General features: G+C 33.1%; 1 long non-coding RNA gene across 3 annotated transcripts in view; it reads right to left on the bottom strand.

Annotated features, from left to right (window-relative positions):
* Positions 1–1,053: 1,053 nt before the first annotated feature.
* Positions 1,054–23,619, bottom strand: part of LOC104002120 (uncharacterized) — a 72,236-nt gene continuing 49,670 nt past the window's right edge. For 2 of the 3 annotated variants that reach the window (XR_674199.4, XR_010150985.1), the window contains one exon: positions 1,054–2,966. This is a non-coding gene — a long non-coding RNA (uncharacterized LOC104002120). Of the gene's footprint in view, positions 2,967–23,108; positions 23,213–23,619 lie in introns of all 3 variants that reach the window. The other variant, XR_010150984.1, reaches the window with a different exon arrangement.

Here is a 23,619-nt window from a genome sequence, read left to right on the forward strand (position 1 = left end):
CCTCCAAACTCCTCAGAGTACAGTCAATAATGCTGAAATATATGTATCTGGTGTTTGTACAGAGAAAGTGGTTTAGAATAATATGTTCAAAAATACTAGAGATTATCTGTGTAGTGGGTTTGTTCACAATGTATAATTGGAGTTCCAAGCTTCCCATATGTCTGATATGTGTTATAAGTATAAATTACCTTTATCATCAGTTAAAACTCATTTTATTTTAAAGTTTATAACAATAATGGAACATACAACAAATGTTTCAAATATATTGTCTACACCTGAATCAGCAGTAATTAGATATATACTATGACATTATTATTATTTATATTTCTCAACTATTATAAAGTTCAATGATACACACAGAGTAAAAGTTAATAAGTTAATGTTGATAAGCCATACAAATTCCAGTCACTCTAAGTAAATGGTAGAAATGTTTTTCCTTCATTATGTTAACTACAAAATCATCCCTTTATAATTTCTTCTGACCTAAATTTTAAACTTAAATATTAACTTAAATCAGTTAAGTTCACGGTATCTTAAAACTCATTACAAATGTAAACATATATTTGAAATTTCAGTGAGGTCTATTTCATGGTTTTATGTACCTATGTGGAGCTTACTATAGATGATGACATAAATATTAACTGACATAGAACATTTAAAATTAAATAAAACCTGTAGATATTCTGTCATATCACATTAGATTCAACAAAGTTTTCTGGTTGCGGTGAAAAGGGAACAATTTTACACTGCTGGTTAGAATGTAAACTAGCGCAACCACTATGGAAAACAATGTGGAGATTCCTTAAAGAACTAAAAGTAGAACTATCATTTGATCCAGCAATCCTACTATTGTGTGCCTACCCAGAAGAAAAGAATTCATTATACAAAAAACGATACTTGCACACATGATTATAGCGGCACAATTCACAGTTGCAAAAATATGGAACCAGCCCAAAAGCCCATCAATCAATGAGTGGATAATGAAATTGTGATATATATTTTATATATATAAAATACATATAATTATAATACATATAATTTCATATATATATATGAAATTATGGCATTCACAGCAACCTGAATGGAATTGGAGACCATTATTCTAAGTAAAGTAACCCAGAAATGGAAAACCAAATATCGTATGTTCTCACTCATAAGTGGGAGCTAAGCAATGAGGATGCAAAAGTGTAAAAATGATACAATGGACTTTGGGAACTTGGGGGAAAGGTTGGGAGTGGGGTGAGGGGTAAAAGTCTACAAATTGGGTACAGTGAATACTTCTCGGGTGATGGGTGCACCAAAATCTCACAAATCACCACTAAAGAACTTACTCATGAACCAAACACCACCTGTTCCCCCAAAATCTAAGGAAATTTTAAAAATCATAAAAAATTCCTCTTATGTTACTGCATAATTAATACATAGACAACTTTTTCCTTTGAAGAATTATATAATAAACAGAAGACCTTTCTCACAGCATGAGAAAAAGAAATGAGGGGCAGGAGGAAAAAGCAACAATTTTAGTTTCTCATTTCTTTATTAGACACATTACATATCCATAATAGAAAACTGCAGCACAAGCAAAATGTATCTCAACTACTGGATCTAATGTGAAAGAACTAAGAGCAAAAACAAATGAAATTTTAAATACTCAGTAAAATGTGATGGATTCCTGACGTACGTGACATGTGCTTATTTATAAATCAGAATGAAGTTTGAATAATATTTTCTTTGAAAGGACAACTAATTGTTACTACTTTGTATTTTGACCCTAAATAACACCCCACCCCCACCTCTTTCTCTCTCACTCTCTCTCTAACACACACATATGTGCATGCACACACACGTGCACACACACACACTCTAGAGGTGAAGTGGGGAGAAAAGAAAGAAAACAGGATAACTCACCTTAATGTCCTGTTCTCAGATTTCAAATTAAGGAAACATTTATCAAGTGCCTCCAATGTACTAGAAATTGAGCTAGTCTCTGGATATGTCATAGTGATCGCAATGCCCATAGAGGTTATAGACTAGTGCTCAGCACTTGCATGTACATAAGTCATATTTAATCATCATGCCAACACGATCAAGTAAGTTTTCTTCCTATTCCATAGATGAATAACTAGTCAAAGTCACTTTAGCAATTAAGTGTCAGTGGTTTTCCAATTCAAATCCTCCTAAAGATACATGTTTTGAAGTTCACTTTTCTCCTGTTGATTTATTTATCATCTCAGACATGACTAACTTAAACAACATTGTTTTAAAGTTTGAAGTTTGTTCTGCTGGTTCATTCTTTTAATATGTTGTAGAGAAAATCTTTTTACTCAAAAGTCTATAGTATGGCATTTGCTTTTATTCATTCATTTGTTTATTCTTCTTTTATGAGGCACTTATCTGGGGCAGGCTTCATATCAAGCCTAAAGGAATTAATAAGGTAAGTTGCTAAAGTTTAGAAGATTACCGTGCAGAACGTGGGAAGTGAAATATACATAACCCAGATGTCAATCAGTTTCTAAAGTCTGAACCAAAGTAAGATCCATTTAAACTTTATGGTGGAACATTGCTAGTTTTTTTGTTTTTTGATTTTGTTTGTTTTCTTGTTTTTTTTTCTTTTGTTTTCGTTTTGGCCATAAAGTATTATAACACCTCTTTTGTACATAATATCCCAATTTCTTCTCAAGATTCATCATCTTTTCTCAGTTGTTTTAATGTCAAATGACTGTGTCTCTAGCTTTTATTGTGAGCATACAGCTCTCAGGTCAGGCCTATCAAAACATCCTCTTCATGTACACATCTTCTTGTCCAGACATAATAAGCATGCAATTCAATAAAAACCAAAGCACTTCAGTGAAACTTCTATGGACCTGCTGCAACAGAATGGGTAAGCTTCTCTGCTCATACTGTATGTGAGAAATGCAACACAGCCTATGCCCAGACATTTTGCAACGTTGAGGATAGAGCAAATTCTGGAGAAATGGAAAGAGAGAAATAAGGTTCATATTTTAGTCATGTTAAGTTCAGAACTACACATGATTCTTTAATTATCACTTTATGCCAGACTTTGCCACCCTCCCTCCTCTAATATAATTTTATGTTAGCCCTTTTCCTCATGAAACAACTTATACAAGCTTTATGTAGTGGCCTTTTAATGGAGTGTGAGTCTAAAATTGAGAAGGGATATATTATGGCACCATATACCATTTTATTTAAAACTGTACAGTAAACCTCATTGTTTTGTGTGTTTGTGGGCTTTTTAATTTTTACGCCCTGCATGGCCTACTACCATGTATTTGCTTCTTCACTAAGTCATCTGTGCTTTCTCCTACCCACATTTTAATGCAGAGGAAGTTACCAGATAATTAAAGGGTGTTGGGTAAAATGTGAATTCAAATAAATAACAGAAAACTTTGTAGTTAAAGCATGTCCAAGTTATTACATGGGACATGCTTGTGTGAATAATATTTATTTACTTGAAATTCTAATGAATTGAGCATCCTCTATTTTTATCTGTTAAGTACAACAACCCTAATAGTAGAGCCATTTGCTGTCTCCACCCAACCCTTGCCCTGAGGATCTCAATTACCAAGTAGTTCTTTAAAATGTTTCTCTTCTTATATTATCAAAGAAATATGTATTCAAATTTCTCATTTAATTATAGAAGTACTTATTATAATTTATGCATATTAATTTAATTTTATTTCCTTCTATATCTTGGCACAAAAGAGCACATTATAAATTAGTAAAGTAGATGAAGTCTACATGTAAGTTCTCTTTTCTATTTCTCCATGCTTTGGGGCTCCTTACCCTTTTCTGCACTCCCTTTTGTTCTCCACACTATCTAACCCTCCTAAATACAGCACACACATTCATTCTTCACTCAGCCAACTTGTCCCGTGTTTTTCCAACTGCTCCTTTTTTGATTATTTTTAAAAAAAAACCCACAAAACCCAGGAAAGTCACAACGAAAAAAGAAAACTGCAGGCCAACATCCCTGAAGAACATAGATGCAACAATTTTTAACCAAATACTATTAAACCAAATCAAGCAGCACCTCAACAAGTTAATTTAACACTATCAAATAGGCTTCATTCCTGGGAGGCAAGGTTGGTTCAACATACACAAATCAATAAATATGATTCACCACATGAGCAGATTTAAAAACAAAAAACATATGATCATCTCAATATACAAAGAAAAAGCTTTCGATCAAATTTATTAATGATAAAAACCCTCAAGAAACTAGGCATCAAAGGGACATACCTCAAAATAATAAGAGCCATCTATACAAACCCACAGCCAACTTCATACTGAATGACAAAAGCTAGAAGAATTCCCCTTGAGAACTGGAACAAAACAAGCATGCCCACTCTCACTTCTCCTATTCAGCATAGTACTGAAAATCCTAGCCACAGCAATCTGGCAAGAGAAATAAATAAAAGGCATTCAAATAGGAAAAATAAAAATAAATAAAAAAGTCACTCTCTTCACTATCAGAGTCTAGACCTAGAAAATCCTACAGACTCCACCAAAAGGTTCCTGGAACTGAAAAACGACTTCAGTAAAGTGTCAGGACACAAAATCAAGGTACAGAAATCAGTGTCATTTCTATACACCAACAACATTCAAGCTGAGAGCGAAACCAAGAATGCAATCCCATTTACAATAGACACACACACACACACCACACACACACACACCTAGGAATACAGCTAATGAAGGAGGTGAAAGATTTCTACAGGAAGAACTACAAAACACTGCTGAAAGAAATAATATATGACACAAACAGATGAAAAACATTACATGCTCATGGACTGGAGGAATCAATATCATTAAAATGACCATGCTACTCAAAGCTATCTATAGATTCAATAAAATTTCTGTCAAAATACCAATGTCATTTTTTTCATAGAATTAGAAAAACTATTTTAAAATTCACATGGAACCAATGAAGAGCCTGAATAGGCAAAACAATCCTAAGCAAAAACAAAGCCAGAGGCATCATGTTACCTGACTTCAAACCATACCATATGGCTACAATAACCAAAACAGGATGGTACTGATACAAATACAGACAAATAGACTAATGAAACAGGTTAGAGAACATAGAAATAAAGCTGTGCACCTATAGCCATTTGATCTTTGACAAAGTCAACAAAAATAAACTATAAAGAAAGGATTCCCTATTCAATAAATTGTGCTGGGAGAGCAGACCAACCACATACAAAACAATGAAATTGTACGCCTACCTTTCACCACATACAAAAATTAACTAAAGAGGGATTAGAGATTTAATCAAATCATAAATACCCTTGAACAAAACATAGGAAACACCATTCTAGATATCTGCCTTGGGAAAAAAATTAATGACTGTCTTCAAAAGCAATTGCAACAAAAACAAAAACTGACAACTAGGACTCAAACTAAAGAGATTCTGCACAGCAAAAGAAACTCTCAACAGAGTAAACATACAACCTGCAGAATGACAGAAAATATATTCAAACTATGCATCCAACAAAGGTCTAATATCCAGAATCTATAAGAAACTTTAATTCAACAAGCAAAGACATTTCTCAAAAGAAGACATACAAGCAGCCAACAAACATATGAAAAGCAATGCTCAACATCATTAACCATCAGAGAAATGTAAATTAAAATTGCAATGCGATATCATCACACACCAGTCAGAATGGCTAGTACTAAAAAGTGAAAAAGCAATAGATGCTGGCAAGGCTGTGGAGAAAAGGAAATGCTTATACACTGTTGGTGGAAATGTAAATTACTTCAGCCACTGTAGAGAGCATTTTGGAGATTTCTCAAAGAACGTAAAACAGATCTACCATTCATCCCGGCAATCCCATTCATGGGGGTATATCAAAAGATAATATATCATGCTACCAAAAAGACACATGCATTCATATGCTCAGCACTGCTCTCTTCACAATAATAAAGCCATAGAATCAATCTAGGTGCCCATCAATGGTGGATTGGATAAGAAAATGTGGTACTTATACACCATGAAATACAATGCAGCTGTAAAAAAAAGAATGAAATCACATCCTTTGCAGCAACATGGATGCAGCTGGGGGCCATTATCCTAAGAAAGTTAATGCAGGAGCAGAAAACCAAATACCACATGTTCTCACTTATAAGTGGGAGGTAAACATTGGGTCTTTATAAAGATAGCAACAATAGATACTGAGGACTTCTAGAGGTGGGCGGGAGGGAGGAAAGGGTTAAAAAATTTATTGGGTACTATGCTCAGTACCTCAGTAGCAGGATCAGGCATATCCCAAACCTCAGCATTTTACAATGCACCTATGTAACAAAACTGCACACGTACCCCCTGCTAAATATAAAACAAATATTGAAATTATTAAGAAAAAAAAACACCTCTTCTTAGGAACAAGATTTTTTCTACTAATTTCAATCAATATAGGATTCTACTGTTTCGATTCTTGGATCTGAAATTTCTCCAAAAATTATTTTTATCTTGTTATATGAATAGTGTTTTCTCAAACCTGTGGAATTCATCTGCCATTTTTAGTTGGTCCATAAGTTTGAGATTTTTCTTTCTGTCTAGTTTAGATTGAAGGTAGAGATATAAAAGGTTTTAATTATCTTTGCCTATTCCAAGCAAAGAATTTGCCAGCCTCATTTCAACATCTCACGTATAGAAAATCTACTTATACACCTTTTATCACCACTTGTAAATCTAATCCTTCCCAGCAGTCAGTTAAAAAAAATAATAGGCAAACAAAAACTTTCTGATCCATCATCTCTCACATATTTCAATTTTTTGTTCGTTTTTTTAATTCTGCATGTCAAGTTGTTAGTCCAGAGGTAGATATTTTGCATATTTCATCTTCATACTGACTAGGGTGCTCTATAAGATATTAATGAAGGTTTTCAGAAAATTATTATTGCAATCTCATACACCATGCGATTTAGGAGATGAATTTCACTTAGATATCGTGGCTTTCATGACTCACACTTCTCTAATGCCATTCTTTTGATGTGCTTGTAGCAATACACAAGTTTCTTAAGAGCTAAACATTACTAGGAGCTAGGCAGGAGAAAAGCATTAAAGATCAATATCTGTCTTAAAGAAAGAGTTTAGAATCTTCAAGTGAGACACCCATTCACAAGTCTTTATATGATTATACATTTTAGGTGAATAGATGTGCCTAGAGAATGTTTGACAATTGCAAAATTTTAACTAACTCATTGTTTTCTGTAGACTGTTTCCCATACATATTTCTTTAATATTTCCCGCCTTAAATCTCCAGGCTGTTTTGCTAAGTTTGTTGTAAGGCTTTTATATTTTGTTCATTTCTGGTGACTCAATAATAAATGTTCACCGAGTGTGCAGAATGTAGTAATCCTCTCTCTGAGACTTTGTGTAGGAAGATTCTTCCTGTCAAAAATAAAGGCAGTTTGTTCTGAAAATAAATTACTATTATGTCTGCCAATTTTGGGTGGTCTGCTGTTATTAAAGACCAGATTATCAGGATTCATTTTAGATGCTTCGAGAGCTCACAAGTGGACGTCTCTGGGGCTTGTGAACACAAGGAGGAGTTTGTTATGTCTAGGGGACCAGAGCCCTGAATCTGGGAGGTAGCTTTGATTGACAGGTTTATTTTTTTATAATTCTGTGGGAAAAAACAAAATCCTAGTTTCAGCATGGTTTCTGTTGTTACATTTGTTTCTTTTTTAAAGTATTTTGACACCAGGTAAAACTGACACATTAAATATCAATACAATCATTTGAGATTTACTTCTATAAAAACCGTCTAGATCATTCTGATGTAGGCAAGACTATCAATTATGTAGCATTTAGAACCTCCTTTCTTTCCCACCTCTGCCAGTTCACCATTATTCCCTGCAGTGGACTGAAAGTTTGTGTTTCCCCAGATTCATGTGTTGAAGTGCTAATCCCCAATGTGACAGTGTTTTGAGGTGGGTCTTTAAGAAAGTAATTACGTCATGATGGTAGATCCTTATGAATGGGATTAACACCCTTTAAAGAAAGATGTAAGAGAGATAATTTTGCCACCATGTAAGGATACAACAAGTTTTTCCTCTGCAAACCAGAAAGACGGCCCTCGCCAGAAACTGAATTATCTGGCACCTTGATTTTGTACTTTGCAGTCTTCAGAACTGTAGTGAATAAATGTTTGTTGTTTAATTCTACAGTATTTTGTGTTATAGCTGCCAAAACTAACTAAGACATCTCCCAATTTTAGAAGCCCATAGATTATTTTAGATTCTCCCTTTGACCAAAAACTCCTCTTTGAACAGCATGCTAGGAACATTTAGCTTAATAATACCATAGACATTTATTGAAAACCTACTATGTGAGAGTAGTGCCAGGAAATATCTCTTGTATTTGAATACAACATGGCTTAAATTACAACATTTTTGTAATAATTTGCACTTAAATAGGTCCATAGACCAAATTTTACTGAAGTCCAAGTGATGATATTTAAATTGCTGCATTTTAGGAACTCACATGCCATTTAAAAAAATGTTTTGTGTAACAAGGACTGCTATGGCTATTGATTCAGAAATCCTATGAATTGTGAGGCGGAGGAGTTTGAAAACCAATCTACAAATGCACCAATACAGCATTAAGATAAATCCTGCAAGATCAACCCGGGGAAGTCTCAACACTCATATTAAAACCCAGATGAAGAGGTACGAGGTTTTTCTACATTCTCTTTTGCCCATCCATTCTCATAGAAATGTCTGTATTTTGATCATATTATCCTACCATTCTTCTCTCCATGATTTAAGTTCTAACCAGATCATCTCTCTATCATTGAGAGATACTGGATAAAGAATAACACACCTTAAATTTCATTTGAACCCTTACTAAAATAAAAATTTTATGGAATTTTTTTATCTTCTAATTTTTTAATATTCTCAACAAATACAAATTGACTTTATACTATTTGCCATGTATCAGGCACTATTCTATGCCCTCAGTACATAAAGAAAAGAAGACATAGCTCATGCTTTTTGGCACAAACTTTCTACAGAAGTCAGAAAATGAAGTATTCAAACATATGTGAATTTTGCAATATAAAAGATACTTTGAGAAAAAGAGATCATGTTGATGATGTTATTTACTAGGCACATATTTATTAAGTGTATATTACCCCAGACATGATTCCATACTAAAAGGATAAGAATTGCATCTTTGAATCTTTCAAGTCTAGTATACATACTTTAACTTACTAGGCATTTAATGAATATCTTAGGAAATAAATTTTATTCAGTTTGAAAAAAAGGAAAAAAAAACTTATTTTGCTTTGTTGGTTGAGAGATTACTTCCTTCAACAAATACTGAGTAGTTTCCATTCATTTATTGAGTCATTCATTTAGTAAATATTAATCACTTAATATTAAGAGAAAAAGAAGTGGTTAACTATTTCAAGTTCTACTGAGAGAGCTGAAGATTGAAATATGTCTATTTTATGTAACACTTTAGAGGCTACTGGTAATCTTACAGAAAGGAAATAATTTGTCTTGTGGAGATTGGAACCACATTGGAATTACATGTTTTGAAGACCAATGAGATATCATTACACATCTATCAGATTGGAAAAAAATGTTAAGAAAAGAAAATCCAACTATTGATGAAGATATAGACACACTGGAATTTTCCTACACTGATATCAGGAGTATAAATTGGAACAACGATTAATGAGAAATTGTATACTATCTAATCTGGTTAATGCTACGCATATTTTAAGTTCAAATATTCTACTTCAGAATAAAAATTTCAGAAAACTCTTAAACGTGTACACAAGGAGACATACAAACAAATTAATTGAAGAAATTTTAGTATACATATATTAAGAAAAATACATCTTAAAACATGCTATTCACTATAAAAGGCAAGATGCAGAGTTTTATTTTTACACGAAGTTTTAAAAATACACAAAATAGATTCACATATAGTGAAAGCTTAAAAAGATGTATAAATATAGTAATATTAAGAGAGGGAAGAAAGAGGATATCTGAGAGGGGAACCAAAGGAGCAAAAGATTTTACTATCTGCAATGTTTTATTTCAAAAGAAAGAACGAAAAAAGAAGAACGGAAAGAAGGAAGGAAGGAAGGCAGGCAGGCAGGCAGGCAGGGAGGGGAGGGAAGGAGGGAGGGAAGGAGGGAGGGAAGGAGGGAGGGAAGGAGGGAGGGAAGGAAGGGAAAGAAAGAGAGAAAGAGAGAGAAAGAGAAGAAAGAAAGAAGAAAGAAAGAAAGAAAGAAAGAAGAGAGAGAAAGAAAGGAAGAAAGAGAAAGAAAGAAGAGAGAAAAAAGGAAGAAAGAAAGACAAGAAAAGGAAGAGAGAGGAAAGGAGCAAGAAAGAGGAAGAGAGAAAGAAATGGAGGAAGAATGAAAAAATAAAAAAAAGTTGAGCTGTTAAAACTAGATATTTGTGTACCTGAAGTTCTGTTTATTTTTAATATATAACTCTACTATGCTCTACTTTTATTGTATATTTGAAAATAATTCATTATGAAAGAAATATTAGGGTAAAAAAACTTGACACATGTGTAGGCAGGTCCTTTCAGCTTCCTTGAAGAGATTGGCCTGGTGCCAGAAAAGATGGTAGCATTAGAAGAGGAAGACTTTTGTATTGAATGGGGAGAATAAATGCTTTGTGGTGAGAAATCAGTACCTGAGAAAACAACCTTTCCCCAATTATGAGATACACAGAGTATGAGGCGGTGGGGGGAAAACAAAAAGCAGTCCCCGCCTGGGGAAGCAGCCGTGTTAGGGGATGGCTGTTTCAGGTACAGCAAAATTATAGAACAAATATTCAGAGAAGAGACCGTCAATATGGAGTGGGTCGTACGCAAGTGAATACAATTTCTCTTTTGAGGATCCATCCATTGAACGCACTCAAGGCAGAGGTGTTCACAAAACACAACACTTTTCCAGGACGAACTTTGAGAAAATAGTTGAGAGACTAGGAAGCAAAGCAAGGCAAAACAAAGCAAAGCAGCAAAAGACACATAGAGTCAGAAGTGCTTTCTTTTCTTACATAATCTTGAAGGTTAAAATTAATGTATAGAATATGAGTGTTCTTGGACAATTAATAGAAAATCACAGACAGTGGGATCAGCGCCCCCCATCCGCAGCACGTCTTTTATCACTGTTAGAAGGCCATTAGAAGTAAGCTGCACCATTTTTGTCTTTGTTTCTCTTATCTTAAAAGGAAAACACACCAGGTAAAGCATATGCTAAAACAATCTCCATGAACGTGAAATACGTATTAATTTTTTACATGACTACAAGTTGAACATAAACAATACATGTACGGATATTACACAAAATAAAATGGCTGATTGTATCATTAAAAGTAGCCTTTTTTGATTAAACATTTTTGATAGCCTATGATATTTTGGCAGACTTTTGATAAAACTTTTTTCATAGTTCTTTATTTTCCTAAGCTTAATTTATCTTTATGAAAGTCTGCTCTCAAAATATTCATTAGCAGATAACAATGGAAATTTATAGGGCCACTGGCCTAGAAGATAAACCATATTATTTCATAACCTGCCTCATACTGGAATCATTCCACAACTTAAGTGGAAATTATAATAACAATAGTGGCTACAATTCATTGAGCACTATTCTAAGTGCATTTCACTTCTTAACTTATTGCATCCTTATACATTTCCCAGGTATATACAATTGTTTCAATTCAAGGAAGAAATGAAAGAGGTGAGCACATTCCCAAGATGGTGTAGCTGTTGTGGCTCAGAGTAGGAATTAGAACCCATGTCTTTCTGATGCTAAGCCCTAACTTGCTATTGTACATCCTGTTTTAGTCAATGATGCAAGAGCAGAAAAGACAAGCTACCCTATGTTCTATTTAAAGAATTAGGTGACACTTAGAAAGTATTTTCACTGATCACTGTAGCAATTAGAGGCAAAATTATAGACACTGCTAGAAAATTGTGCTGATGGAAATGTGTGATGGCTCAGTGAGAAAAATGGCAATATAACATAACCTTAAATGGAAATTATATTCCTGTCTCAGTTTTCTTCTTTACAATTGATTTTGATATTGTTTTATAGGGAGACTTGCTCTGCAAATATCACAGCAATCATTGGCCAAAAGTAACACAATTCTGAGTGAATCCCTGGTAAAAGAATGATAATAGTCTCAATATTATGGGCATTTGTCAGGAGCATCATCCATAAAGACAATCCCCAAATGAACATAGTTAAGGCTTAGTTTTCTTGGACAATTAAAAACAGTAAAAAAAAAAAAAAACAAACTTGGAGACAATGGATTTTCTTTCCCATTGTCTCTATGAATATTAATCACCATTAAAAGTGACTCTTAGTTTCAAAATCTATACTTTGATAATGGATGCATAATAATGATATCACTAAAAGAAATCTTACTGCACACATACTTAGCTTCCCCTCAAAACTACTACAAAGTTTTCCTCAGGGCTTGATTTCTTCATTAAAATTGAGTATTATCTAATTTAAGCTATGCTGTTTATTGAGATCTTGGAAAGTAAAGTTGGTATGGAGAAGGTCTACAAGGTAAATAACAAAACGACAGAAAGTTTTGAAAACTCTGTACAGATCCATAACTTATACACAAACTACTCAGAATGTCGAATAATAATAATAATAACTCATTCAACAGTCAAAAAAATTATAGGTATACCCAGATATTTTACTGATTGAAACCTGGAAAAAGAAGGCAATTTTGTTCAAAGTAACAATGGCTGCAAAAATAAGATCAAGAGTTTGAGCTACTAATAATAAATCTCTCCTAAGTGGATTCCAGATGTCAGTCATTGTAACTAAGTCATGGCCAAAGGCAATTAATCTCTTAAAATGAGTGAGTAGTGAACAGTTCTTTGGACCTGAAAATAGACACATGATCTACACTTTGTAACAGCAGCAGCCGTCCACGTAGTCATAGTACTAGTAATAATAATGATAATACTGACATTCACCCACGAAGCGATGCTTTTAAGCAGAAAGCAAATGTGTCAGGTCCAAAAATATTATCTTTAATAACTATAATCTTCTGGGGTTAGACAAGAATACTCAAAATACGTGACTCTACAGCCTGGGGATTTACTATTGATTATGTTTTTTAATCTTCTGTGGCCCATTTTCTTTTTAGTACTCTGTGCCTACACTTTAGGCCCCAGTGTGTTGTAAATGGTGTAAAGGGAAAGCTGTGTTTGATTAGGAAAAAATACAAACCATTTCTCTTATGATTTATTAGCATTAATTTTCATTGCTTACTTGTGAGAATGACTCAGGTTTTGGTTTAATTATGTCTATTTTATGAGCTACTACAATAAGGGGACATGTTTTCTGCCTATATATATCTATATGAGATAACTTTCTTATAAAATGTATTCTGAGATAATATTCTGATCTTGAACTCATATCTTGGTCCTTAAATTGGCTCAATGAGATAAGAATAAAGGGAAATAGAATGAAAAAAATACTACAAAAATTGTGTTTACATAAAATATGTTTAATCTTGTTGCTAGTGTATCATCTTGACCGAGTTCACTTGCTGGTGGCGGGTGCTCAGAATGTGTCTGATGTCACTAACACCTTCCACTCCTATCACATGACCACTTTCCATACTACTGAAGTCTCTGCTTTCTGAAATACTTCTTTCAAGATCTCAGAAGTTTTTGCATATAATAAGCTCATGAATTTAATTAGTTTTTGTTTTAATATGTAGGTAATTTAGGTTCTCTTTTTTAGCTTCAACATTAAACAATTCTGTAATCACAGGAAATATTTATATTGAAGCTACCATAGGACTACCTTGCATACGAAAATTATACACTATATTATATATTATATAGTATATACACAGTATATATATTCAGTATATACACACAGTATATATAAATTATACAGTATATATATTCAGTATATACACACAGTATATATAAACTATACAGTATATATATTATCTATTTCCTACCTTGCATAGGAAAATTACACAGTATGTTTGAGGGTTGATGAAAATCTGACCTACAGATATGTACCAATGATTTTGCGTGTATACCTCTCAGCATCTGTTATTGGATGGTGAAAAAAAAAGTCAATGAAATAAAGAATAACGTCACAACTCAAATTTATTGAGAAATCTTACCTACTGATGAATTTGGAGACTTGTGCTTAGGAAGGAAAAACAATATTTTCCAGCCAAAGATAAACAATGGACATTCGAATAGTAGAATTTGGGCAGAAAAATTTATAGGAATAAGGATTGGAGGTTGGGATGATTTATTTAAACCATCAAGAAAGAGTGGCTTCTGGATGCATGTGTTTAATAAAAATGTATCCTTATTGAGACCATTTCAAAAAGGAGTCATTGAGTTTCTTTGCCTGAGCCACAGTCGCTTCCTAATTTTAGAATTCATAGGCATTTTAAGAATTCATGATTGATATAAAAATGTATTTGGACTGGATCCTAAGAACCGAAAAGATGTTTCTACTAGCAAATTAAACCATTGTTTCTACAAAGAACCACAGAACAACTAAATGGTAACATTATGATTATTGAAAAACATGTTTATTTTAATGAGGTGAAATGGTACATGTGCTGGAGTCAAATTGGCTTGAAACTTAATTTTAACCTATCAACGGTAAGGGAATAGGTAGCATACTTTCATTTAAGCAGAGATAAACTGATCAATAATGCTGAAATTGTGACTAATAGTAGAACACATTGAAAAGTAACACTTATATCACTATTGCAGAGTAACACTTTTACAGAAACATGTTAATTCAACTTAATTATCAATAGCAATTTATGTAACTGTTGAATATCGCATTTTATTAAATTTCGTTTTATAAAGAGCAGAAGAAGATATTTCTTATTGAAGTTTTTATTTAAATGGCATTTATTTCTTATGACATTACAGGAAACTGAATTGCTTTTTGAAATAATATTAACAAAAATGCATAAATCATTTAATAATCATTTATTGTTCATTAATATTATTAAATAATCAACTGAATTTTAGAAGACTCAACAAATAAGTGTAAACATAAAATTCATAAGTGGTTGCCACAGGAAATGTTTACCTTATTTGTGTAATGTTATAATTGCTAAGAAGGACATGATGTGTATATTTGGAGTTATTATGTTAGTTACGCAGTAAAACTGACACTATGTCAAAAGAATAGTATGATGTATAAGTGGTTCAGTATAAGACACAGCCAAAACCCTAGGATTTTCCCTAGAGGTATGTGATGTATGTATAGCAGATGAAAACGCACAATAATTGTTATTAGCTGCACAAATGTTCATTAGGAGATAATCAATTACCACAGTTAGGGTTTTACAGTCATTTGCACAGTAGACCAGCAGTGGCATAAAGGTTACAAAGGAAGACACATATTAAGTTAAAGTCTGTGTATCTCGTTAAACTTGATTGTTCCTAACTGGATGTTCTCTAGCATTGTATGCAGCATATTTTACATAACTCACACAATATGTTGTGCCACTTCTTAGTGATAGGAACATTGATGTAGATTTCAAGGATAGTAATACTTTCCTCTAGTAATCAGTCTAAAGAGTTTTAATCAATCCTGTAGTAATCAATCTAAAGAGTTTTAATCACTTTCCTCTAGTAATCAATCTAAAGAGTTTTAATATATTTAATCAATATATTCTGCAGTTAGAACCTGACATGTTGGGATTAAGATAAAGTTCACCCTTTAGTTGTTGTGTTTTATAATCATATCTGCTTCTGTATATATTTTATCAGCAACAAATAATTTATTTTTGCTGTTCTGAAACAAGAGAAAACATTTATTCCATAGCCTTTGACCATATGTTTCACTTACCACATATATAATTCTCCCTCCATGATTCCAATGAAAAAGTTTTTACAGATGACACAGACAACATAATTAAATAGGTATAAATATAAAAGAAATAAATGATAGCAGGGTAAACTTTATCTTATAGTTTATTTTAATCTAAAGCTGTTCAACTTGAAGAATAAAAGTGAGTATTTTTGAGGATAAAAGCGATTTTACTGGGTCAAAATAACATGCTGTAAGCCACTTTTAAAAGGAAATCATGCAATCTCATAGTTTCGCAAATAGGAATGTTTAGCTTATTAGTTACTATTTATTTTTTAAAATAGTTTTTCAACTTTACACATTGTTGAAAATATAAGCCACACCAATTAATAGGAACATCACTTTTAGTGACGTAAAAAACAATAGAAATAGACATACAGCCTGCATTAACAATGGCACAAAATGCTTAAGCCTTAAGACTTAGTGTTATAACCAGACAGAATATTTTTTACAAAGTTTTGCAGAGAGATGTCCATGCTGATAAAATAGGAAATCACTTTTAGTTCACACCCACTGTGGAAATTATCACAATGTTTACTCAAACAAAAGTAAAACCTCTGTTACTTCTTTTACATCTTCTTCATATATAATATATTTTTAAAATCTATTTAAAAATTGGAAGTTTGATCATCAACTTCAAGACAATAGGCTGAGCATGCATAATTAACTTTCCTTGCTCCCAACAGAAATTACAGTAAATATATGTTAAAGAGTGTATATCGAGTGTAATGTGCAGAAGGAAAGCAGAAACCACTAGCAGAAAAAGGATAGCGTTTCAGTAATGATTAACTGAGCAGTGGAAATAACAGCCAAGAAAATTCTTAGAAAATTTCTGCACTGTCCAAAACAGTCCTGTTTATTAGGCTCCAAACTCATGTTAGCAAGTGTGGAATGTGTGTGTGTGTGTGTGTGTGTGTGTGTGTCTGCGTGTGTGTCTGTGTGTATGTATGTGTGTGCCTGGGTCTGTGTGAAAGACCATAAAAAACTAATAGAATAATTAGCTACAGAACCCAAAGGTAATTGAACAACTGGAGGATATTTTTTAAAAATCTAATGAGTATCCTATGAGAGATTGAAGATGATAGTTTATTGAAGATGATAGTTTTCTTGTACTAAAATCAGTAGCATGCTGTAATGAAAGAGGATAAAAGAAAACGAGAGTAGGTTCTTAGGAATTAAAATATACATTTGTTAAAAAAAGAAACAAAATCCATTTTATGTAAAGATTAAAGAAGATAAGGTTTAGAAAATAGCTCAAATTATATTTTACCAATAAAAAGAATTTCATCCTCCAAGCATGATGGAATAAGAGAGGCAGATTTACATTTATCCTGTAAACAAATGAAACGCTGAACAAAATATATGAAGTAATTCTTTTCAGACATTGGGTTACAGGTGTTACAGGACTGTGACTCTTGAAATAAGGATGTAAAATCAGGTGAGTCACAGGATCACCCCAACTATCAATGTGTAGATACATTTCAGATAGGGGTACCCATAGGGATCTTGCTGAGTTTTAAAGACAATGATCAGAACTCAGGAAGCCACGCAGAAATCTGTATAGGATTCACCTTGAGTTTTGCTGAATACTAAAACCTTCATGTGTAAGGCAAAAAGCCATGATATTGACCTAAGAAATGCCAGACTGCTGAGACTTCAATGATTCCCAGTTTATGCAGGTAATAAGGCATTTAAGTTCTGACCACGTGGAGAGTCTTCATTGATCACTCAGATAATTTAGTAGAGATCCTGGAAGGGCCAAACCCTACTGTGGCTTGCCTATCCCTGGGGTGAATATATAAGACCTGGCTATCAACACTCAAAATCATGCCTCAGAAGAACAAATTGAACCACAAGTAACTTCACATATTACCAGAAAAACAATGGCATTTTTTTATTTAGAAGGAGACAGAAAAATTTAATATACAATAGCATAAAATCCACAATGTCCAGGATTCATAAAACAAGGGAAAAATCAATCAATCAAAATAGTTTTAGGAATGATAAAGTAACGGAATAAGGATGCAAAGTGTTAAAACAACTGTTATTATTATAATCCCATATTTAAAAGAATATATGAACATATAAGAAGAGAAATGAAATACTTAAAACAACAAAAGAACTTCTAGAGATGTAAAATGCATTATCATTTAAAACTTAACTGGATGGAATTAGCAGATGATTAAGAAGTGCCAAAATCAGAAAACTTGAAGACATAGCAGTGAAAAGTAGCCAAAGGAAAGCATAAGGGAAATAAAAAGATTAAAAAACAAACAAAAAATCCAAACAATCAATGGGTACTTGTGAGCCAATGTAAAGCAGGTTAACATATACCCACTATAATTTATGTATACTTGTATATACACACACATATATGTACTTTATGTATTTTGTATATATACGCATATGTATTTGTATATACATACATATATATTTTGTACATATATATTTGTGTATATATATTTGTATATATGTACAAAATATATACTTTTATACATATATAAGTATATATGTATGAAATATATACTTTATATATTTTGAAATTTGTGTATTTTAAATATATATTCTGAAATTTATTTATCTTGAAATTTGATGGAAACACTAGACCCATAGCCCTAAGAAACTCCAAGTAGCCCAAGTAGACAAAAACAAATGAGCAAACAAACCAAAAAAACAAAAACCAAGGCAGTTTCTAATTAAAATCTTAGGAGCAAATAAAATTTAGTAAAAATAAAATGAAATCTTCAAAAGTCTCAATCCAAAAGAAGGCAGGAAAGAGGAACAAAATGATAAGTTAATAGATAGTAATAGCAAAATTATAGATTTAAAAGTAAATATATGCATAATTGCATTAGATTCAAATAATCTAACCATTCCAATTAAATGGAAAATATTTTTAGACTGAATAAAAACCCAAGGCCAAATTATATACTATACCTAAAGAACTCGATTAAATATGAAACATTAAGACTAAAAGAAGAGGAAAAGTATCCAATGCGTACACTGATAATAAGAAGGCTGGAGTTACTAAATTATCATTAGAAAAAACAGAATTTAAAAGAATGAATATTACCAGAAGTTATAAGGGACATTTCATAAAAATAAAATGGTAAATTCATCGAGAAGACAGACATAACCCTGAAAGTATATGTCTCTAGTAACAGGGCTTCAGAAAACCTATAGCAAAAACTGAAAAACTGCAAATAGAAATAGATACACCCACTAATTATATTTGAGAACTTTCACACTTCTCTTTTATTATTTAATAGAACAAGTTGGCCTGAAAAAAATTAACAACTAGCTAAATAATTTGCAATTATAGACACATTCATACACAAGAAAAGTTCACACTCTTTTGAAGGGCACATGAAATATTCACCAAAATAGAACATATGCTGGGTTTTTGTATTAGAGTTCTTCAGAGAAATAGAAGTAATAGGTTCTCTCTGTGCGTGCATGTGTCTCTGTGTATGTGTGTATTTGTGTGTGCAGAGAAAGGGAGACATTTATTTTAAGAAATTGACTCATACAATATTGTGGAGGCTAGCAAGTCCAAAATCTGCAGAATAGGTTCACATGCTGGGTATTCAGGGAAGAGCTACTGTTGCAGCTCCAGTAGTATAAAGACAGGCAGCTGGCAGAATTTCTTCTTCTTTAGGAGAGGCCAGTATATTTTTTTTTGCTCGAAGGCCTTCCGCTAATTGGATGGGTCTCGTTCACTTTATGGAGGGTAATCTGCATTACTGAAAGTGTACTGATTTAAATGTTAATCACATCTAGAAAAAAAAAATACCTTCACAGAAACATAAAGAATAATGTTTGACCAAATATTTGGGTGTTATGGTCTAGCCACATTGACAGATAAAATTAAGCATCACAGCCATAAAACAAGTTAAATACATAAAAAATGATGGATATCTTACAGAGTATATTAGTATACTCTCTAAGCAGAATAGACATAAATTATAAATAAAGAAAAAATAATCTGAAAAACGCAAAATATTTAGAAATCAAATGACACATTTCTTAATAACTCATGGCTCAAAAAAAAAGCAAAAAGAAAATTAGAAATGGTTTTGAAGTGAATAAAAATTAATACATAAAATGTAAAAATTTCTGTGGCACAGTTAAAACAGTGATTAGAAGAAAATATATAGCACTAAATATTTTTTTAAATTTCTAAAAAAATTATCTAAGTGTACATCTAAAGAAAATAGACAAAGCTGGACAAATAAATATAATACAAGTAGAAAGAAAAGAATCATAAAGATTAGAGTGTAAATCAATAGAATAGGAAATAAACTAACTACAGAAAAAAATCAGTGAAGCAAAAGATTTTTTTTAAATAAGCAAATAGCATTAGTACACCTCTAGCCATATGAGTTAAAAAAGAATACAAATTACCAATATTAGGCATGAGAAGAAGACACCATGATAGATTTCTAAGATATTAAAGGGTTATAGGGGACTATCATGAGCAACTGTATGCTAATAAAGTTAGATGAAATTTTCATATTTTATGACAACCATAAATTACCAAAAGTGACTCAAAAAGAAATGAAAAATTTGAATAGAGTTATATCAAATGAAAAATGTGAATGTTTAATTTCAACATTCCCACAAAGATTTTAGGCCCAGATGACTTCACTCATTAATTCTTTCAGATTTATGGAAGAAATAATGCTAATCCTACATGGTATCTTTTTAAATATAGAAGAGGAGAGGTTTATCAACCTATTAATGAGTTTGAAATTGCCCTGATGCCAAAGCATGCTGCCTATCTCAGTAGTATATTTACAGGAAGCCAAATATTGTTGCTGTTCTAGAGCTTAGAAAGTAATTAGATCAAAATAATCTCAATAAATAGTATACTTAAAAACCTGTGAAAATATACGTGATTTTCTAATTAAAAAAAAAAACAAAAAACCCTGAACTTACAAATCTAAAAAGCAATAAAAAAGGTAGTAATAGAAAGTAAAGTTAAAAAAAAATAGACTTGCATCCTCTGAAGCCACAGCCTGAGCTCTAGGTTGGCCCCTTTTAGCCATGGCTGGAGTGGCTGGGATGCAGGGCAACAAGTCCCTAGGCTGCACACAGCATAGGGACCCTGGGCCCCGTCCATGAAACCATTTTTTCCTAGGCCTCCAGGCCTGTGATGGGAGGGGCTGCTGTGAAGACCTCTGATATTTTTCTCAATGTTTTGGGGATTAACATTTGGCTCCTTGTTACTTGTGTAAATTTCTGCAGATGGTGGCTTGAATTTCTCCTCAGAAAATGGTTTTTTCTTTTCTATGACATTATCAGGCTGCAAATTTCCCAAACTTTTGTGCTCTGCTTCCCTCATAAAACTGAATACCTTTAACAGTACCCAAGTCACCTCTTGAATGCTTTGCTGCTTAGAAATTTCTTTCACCAGGTACACTAAATCATCTCTCTCAAGTTCAAAGTTCCACACATCTCTAGGACAGGGCAACATGCAGCTAGTCTCTTTACTAAAACATAACAAGAGTCACTTTTGCTTCAGTTCCCAAGCAAGTTCCTCATCTCCATCTGAGACCACCGCAGCCTGGATTTATTGTACGTATTGCTATCAGGCTTTTGGTCAAAGCCATTCAAGAAGTCTCTAGGAAGTACCAAACTTTCCCACATTTTCTGTCTTCTTCTGAGCCCTCCAAACTGTTCCAACCTCTGCCTGTTACCCAGTTCTAAAGTTGCTTCCAAATTTTCAGGTATCTTTCCAGCAATGCCCTACTGTACTGGTACCAATTTACTGCATTAGTCTGTTTTCATGCTGCTGATAAATACACATCCGAGACTGGGAAGAAAAAGAGGTTTTATTGGATTTACAGTTCCACATGGCTGGGCGGCCTCAGAATTACGGTGGGAGGTGAAAAGCACTTCGTACATGGTGGAAGCAAGAGAAAAATGAGAGAGATACAAAAGCAGAAACCCCTGATAAAACCATCAGATCTCGTGAGACTGATTCACTATGAGGACAGTATGGGTGAAACCATCATACTGTTCCCACCAGGTTCCTCCTCCCACAACATGTGGGAATTATGGGAGTACAATTTGAGATGACACTTGGGTGGGGACACAGCAAAACCATATCATGCCAGATACCCTAAATCATCTCTCTCAAGTTCAAAGTTCCACAGATCTCTAGGACAGGATAAAAAGGCCACCGATCTCCTTGCTAAATTATGGCAAGGATCACCTTTGCTCGAGTTCCCAGTAAGTTTCTCATCTCCATCTGAGACCTCCTCAGCCTGGAGTTCATTGTCCATATCACTGTTAGAATTTTGGTCAGAAGTATTCAACAAGTGTCTAGAAAGTTCCAAACTTTGCCACATCTTCTTGTCTTGTTTAAGCCCTCCAAACTCTTGCAATCCCTGCCCATTACTTAGTTCCAAAGTCACTTCCACTTATTCAGGTTACCTATAGATCAGCATCCCATTTGTGGTACCAATTTTCTCTATTAGTTTGCTTTCACTCTACTATAAAAATACTACCTGAGACTCGGTAATGTATAAGTAAGAGTTTAATTGACTCACAGTTCTACATGGCTGGGAGGCCACAGAAAACTTTTAACATGGCAGAAGGCAAAGGAGAAGCAAGGCATGTTTTACATGGTGGCAGGAGAGAGAGAGTGAGAAAGTAGTGCCACACTTTAAAACCATCAGCTCTAGTTTTATAGTGACAACACATTCACTATCACAAGAACAGCAAGGAGGAAACAGCTCCCGTGATCCAATCACCTCCCACCAGGTCCCTCCCTTGACATGTGGAGATTTCAATTTGAGATGAGATTTGAGTGGGGCCACAGAGCCAAACCATGTAATATGTGTGTATATATACATATGTATATAAATATATATGTATATAAATATATATGTATATAAATATATATGTATATAAATATATGTATATAAATATGTATATATATTTATATACAGTTTATAAAAATAGTAAGATATTTTTAATTCTCATAAACCAATTTTTGTCCCCCTGGGGGAAATATTATCTCTATTGAAAGGCATGATTAATAATATGAGATGATTTTGAGTAATTTAAGCCTTTCCAAAAAACATAATCCATTCCAGTTAAAACTAGTCATTACATATATATATTATAAATATATAACATGTATATTTTATTAGACCATAAAAGAATGTTTGAATTATTTTTATTTTTCTAAGAAATAGTTTTTATGTAACTTACCTTTGTTTCTTGGTGAGGCACACTGAGTCTTAGATATGAAGTGCGTGTGAAAACAAAAACATAAATGTGACTATAGCATTGTAGTGCTAACTTTTTCTTCTTACCTAGAGAAGAGTCAAGAGAGACTTTTGTACAATGTGCTTTTTGAAATTCAGTGTCTGATAATCTTGTAATGATAGAAAAAAATAAGTGAGCCTAAAATGACTGAAATTGAGAAATTTCGGCAGCTGATAACAAGGTCTTCAACATAAGTAATAGCCATCAAAATCAGTGGGGATCATGGGCCATGGCCCCCTATATCAAAATCATCTGGACTGATGATTAAAATTAAAGATGCTTAGAACTCTTTGCAGACCTAGTAAATCAGCCTCCTTTCAAAGCCGAATCTAGAAGTCTACATTAAAGCAACAACAATACTGTTTCTCCTGGAAACTACATTTACTCTAATCTTACGTACAAATGCTGAAATTAGTGTAAAAAATTCCCAGCCATATCTGGCTTAGAATTTACT

This window comes from Pan troglodytes, chromosome 15 (assembly GCF_028858775.2).
Source record: "Pan troglodytes isolate AG18354 chromosome 15, NHGRI_mPanTro3-v2.0_pri, whole genome shotgun sequence".
Classification (NCBI taxonomy): Eukaryota; Metazoa; Chordata; class Mammalia; order Primates; family Hominidae; genus Pan; species Pan troglodytes.